At 45.0% G+C, this 4,655-nt stretch overlaps 1 non-coding gene across 1 annotated transcript; it reads left to right on the top strand.

Moving 5' to 3' along the window:
• Positions 1–4,321: 4,321 nt before the first annotated feature.
• Positions 4,322–4,395, top strand: trnat-agu. The gene has a single exon. It is a non-coding gene; the product is annotated as a tRNA-Thr (tRNA).
• Positions 4,396–4,655: the final 260 nt, after the last annotated feature.

Below are 4,655 nucleotides of genomic sequence, written 5' to 3'. Positions count from 1 at the left end.
ATGTTGTATCTTCCCTCGCTCCAGTGAAGTTGACAGCTTTTTCCCACCCTTGCAAGTTGACAATTGCTTCGAAAGAGGAATGTTTGCCCAATATTGTTTTTTGTCAGATTACCAACAAGTGAACTGATTGGATCACTGGGTTTGGAAATTGAAAGTTGCACATAAGCAGCGTGTGGGACAATTTCAGCTAACTGTCCACTTCATATCCAAGCACATGGCAACGGTTCCCATTGCCTGAAGAACTTGCTAATGTTCCACGTAAAGCTGCCTTTTGTCGGTGAACCTTGTGTGCGGGGACAGAGCGTGGATGTAAAGGAAATGGAACGCATATAATCCTGAGGCCTCTGTCACTCTCAGGGGATACGTCTGTGTTTCTCCCTCTGTGGCTTAATGTGAGGATGTGTTCTTCAAGGGCTTGTTAACACAGTTTTGTCATCACAAACTTCAGTCCCATTCATTTATTACATGGATAGTCTTGTTGACATTTGCCTTCGAAACTTAAGAACACAAAAGGCGGTGGGCAAAAGGGTGGAAACTGGGACTTGAATAGATGGATGCCTGAAAACAAGTTCTGACACGATGGGCAGAATAGTATTTTTCCAAGCTCTGAAAACTCGAAGACGGGGACAAACTAATCTGCAGAAAACATGAACAAAACATGAAAAGTCAAAAGCAGTGTCAGCTAGAAAAGAAGTACGCCTGCTTCTTGGATGGAGTACAATGTTGATATGTGTGAGGTCATCCATTTTGGTAGGAATAACACCAAAATGGACTACGTTTTAAATGGTAAAAAATTGCAGCAGGCTGCTGTGCAGAGGGACTTGGGTGTCCTTGTGCATGAATCGCTAAAAGTAGGATTGCAGGTGCAGCAGGTAATTAAAAAGGCAAATGGAATTTTGTCTGTCATTGCTAGAGGGATGGAGTTTAAAAACAGGGAGGCTATGCTGCAGCTGTGTAGGGTCCTGGTGAGGCCACACCTGGAGTACTGTGTGCAGTTTTGGTCTCCTTACTTGAGAAGAGATATACTAGCACTGGAGGGGGTGCAGAGGAGATTCACTCGGTTGATTCCAGAGTTAAGAGTGTTGGATTATGAGGAGAGACTGAGTAGACTGGGATCATACTCATTGGAATTCAGAAGAATGAGGGGAGATCTGACAGAAACATATAAAATTATGAAGGGAATAGATAAGGTGGAGGCAGGGAGGTTGTTTCCGCGAGCAGGTGAAACTAGGACTAGAGGGCTTTGCCACAAAATAAAGGGAAGCAGATGTAGGACTGAGGTCAGGAGGAACTTCTTCACCCAAAGGGTTGTGAATCTGTGAAATTCCCTGCCCAGTGAAGCGGTTGAAGCTACCTCGCTGAATGTTTTTAAGGCAAGGCTCGATAAATTTTTGAACGGTAAAGGAATTAAGGGTTATGGTGAGTGGTTGGGTAAGTGGAGCTGAGTCTCAAAAAGATCAGCTATGATCTTATTAAGTGGCAGGGCAGGCTCGAGGGGCCAGATGGCCCACTCCTGCTCCTAGTTCTTATGTTCTTATGGTCTCCCGTTCCTGGATAGCCTCGTGGTTAAGGTTATGTGCTCTCACCACCACAGTCCACGTTCAAATTCCGTTCGGAGGTGCAAGTTCATCTCTTCTAGATTTTCCTGACCGCAGCATTGGTGATTGTCTTTTAGAAGCAACAAACGAGACGCAACGTAACCTGCTTTATCTGAAATTATATTCAAACTGACATGTAACAGAAAAATGCAGAATCTGAAACAGAAACAGGAAATGACAGATAACCTCAACAGGTCTGGCAGCATCTGTGGAGAGAAACAACGTTAACGCCTCGGATCCGCTGACCGTTCGTCAGAACCAAGTTAGTTATGCACTTCCATATTATAACAACGGGGAAATTAGCACTTTCATCTGTCGAACAGGCACATTTAACAAAATATCTCATTAGTTTCCAACCGTCAACATTACAACTTTAAAAGAACTTTATCAGGGCTAATACTGCTTCCATTACCCTGAAGTGTTGAAAAGGTTCTGCATAAATGGTTTCCTTTTCCTTTTTCTGTTAGTTAGCAGCCCTGTCGAATGGAGAATTCATCCTTTCAGTTTCTACCTCGATATGCGCCTCTGTTTGTCTCTCTTTATCTGTGTGTATCCAGCTCAGCCCCTTTCACTCTCCGTCTGTACATAACCCTCACTTCCCATTTCTGCTCTTTGAAAAGTCTGACATTGGGAGAATGTTTGAGAGTGGAGGTGCTGAGAGGCTTTTTACCCCCGCCGACTGTAGAGTCTAGAACTGGTCTGAATTATTCGGATAATGCATCTGTCCCTTAGGTCTGAGGTAAGGAGACATTTCTTTCCTCAAAATATGATGAGCTGCTAGTCTTCGAAATAGAATTCCTAATCCTGTAGGAAAGAAAAAGCAACGCCACCACAATCATACGATTGCGACGACGTCTCTCCTGTCAGTGTAAAGTGAATGAATGTTGAAGGCACAGAATGAGGGTGATCGGCTCGTGGTATCTGTGCCATCACCACAACATTCCCCAGTAAGGCTTCAGTTTATCCTGCCTCACCCTGTCATTTTGACCAAACTCCAGAAAGGAATGCGCGATTCGATCCAAACCATTGCATTTCGGGGAAGGTTTCACGAGGAACGGTGAATGCAAAGCATTGACAGGGGTGGGATTTGAACGTAGGATCTCCTGTTTATGAGGGAATTCGGCGAAGCCATGGCGCCCATCAGCCATCGCACAATCGAGTAGAGTTTACTACCCCTCCCTAAGTACTGCAGAGATGGCGGTGACGTGTTACATTATTGAACAATTGAATTATTTAGCACGTAGGAACAGCCGTGATGCCGTTAGGGAGGAAGCTCCAGGATTTAGACCCAGTGACACTGAACGAACAGCGACATATTTCGAACTCAGAATGATGAGGAGCTTGGAGAGGGATGTGCAATGGTAGTTTTCCCGTACATCGCCTGTCATTATCCTTCAACATGGAGGCAAAAATCTCATTGGTCTGCTTTTGGCAGCTTCAGCGTTTGTGTTCTGTGCGTAACCAGGAATTCGTTTTCATTCGGATAATTCACAAGAAGAGAAGTCAATTTTTATTTGCTGACTGGGAATTGTATCCAGGCCCGAGCGATGCAAATTCTGGATGCTGACCGGGGAACAGTGACCCTTGTGACCTGATTTGTATGCACACTTGTGCGTGTTATTCAGTCCAGAGCAGTCTTGAGCAGCACAGTTTCTCTTTCCAAGTTTCTAAACGACTCATATTATCGTAATGGGATCAATGTGAAGAAAGCGGAGCTGTAATAATCTGATGTTGTTCAGCCGATGTACTGCAGGAAAGTACAAAACTGGCTGATGCTATTATTGGTGCCGCCCCTTCATCGGACCTGAGCGCCGCCAAACAAGCTCCTGTTAGCGTCAGCCTGTTTTGTAGTTCCTTGCAGTAAATCTGCTGAACAACATCAGATTATCACTGTCCTGCATCCTTCACACTGAATCCCACGGCAATAATATGAGTGGTTCGGAAACTTGGAGAGAGAAACTTTGCTGCTCAAGATAGATCTGGCGTGAAGAACAGGCACAACTGTGTGTACAAATCAGGTCACAATGGTTCCTGCCGGGATTACTGTTGTTCCCTGGTTAACATTCAGAGTTTGCATCTCTCGGGCCTGGATACTATTTCCACTCAGCAAATAAGTTTTGACTTCTCTTCTTGTGAATTATCTGAATGAAAACGAATTCCTGATTACACACAGAGTACACACCCTGAAACTTCCAGAAGCAGACCAGTGAGATGCAGCCTCCATGTTGAAGGACAATGACAGCTGATGCACGGCAAAACTACCATTGCAACCCTCTCACCCCACCACCCATCCCCCAAGCGTCTCAACATTCGGCGTTGAAAACATGTCGCTGTTCCTACGTGCTCAGGGGTTCAAGTGTTCAAGGAAGTAACTCATCACCTCTATCTCTGCGGAAATTAGAGACGGGCAGTAAATCCTATCCAGTGAGTGACGTCCAAATCCGAGGCATCCGTATTTAAAATTGCATTTTCTAATCGGACGCCTGCAATCGGTCAGGAACAAGTCCAGTTTGAACAGGTGAAATGATCAGTTTTAAACCAATGCAAGAGGAGATTGTTTCTTTCTGTGCACTTTCAGAGGAGAACCTTCAAATGTGAACTATCAGTGTTTGCAAAAGCGGGTTTCACCGAAATTGACAGTCAGCAAAATTGGTCCAGAAAACCTGTTCCTGAATGCAAGCTTAAAGTAATGCATATATCGATGGGGGAAAGTGTCAACAGCTGGTGCCGTGGCTTAGTTGGTTAACGCGCCTGTCTAGTAAACAGGAGATCCTGGGTTCAAATCCCAGCGGCACCTCAACCTTATGTCCGCCTTTCCTCGTTTAAAGTTGTTCCTAATAATCCAACGAGCGAGCGCAGCATTCCTTCATGGAGTTTGGTCGAGACAACAGGTTGAGGCAGACATACACTGCAGCCTGACTGAGCAACGTTGTGGAAATGACACAGACGCCGCGAGCCAATAACCCTCATTCTCTGCCGTCAACTGTCATTCACTTTCCACCGACAGGAGAGACATCTTTGTAATCGTATGTTTGTAGTGGCGTTGCTTTTTCTTTG

Source organism: Rhincodon typus, unplaced genomic scaffold (assembly GCF_021869965.1).
Source record: "Rhincodon typus isolate 14 unplaced genomic scaffold, sRhiTyp1.1 hic_rhity00014908, whole genome shotgun sequence".
Taxonomy (NCBI): Eukaryota; Metazoa; Chordata; class Chondrichthyes; order Orectolobiformes; family Rhincodontidae; genus Rhincodon; species Rhincodon typus.
This window is presented reverse-complemented; position numbering and strand designations above follow the sequence as displayed.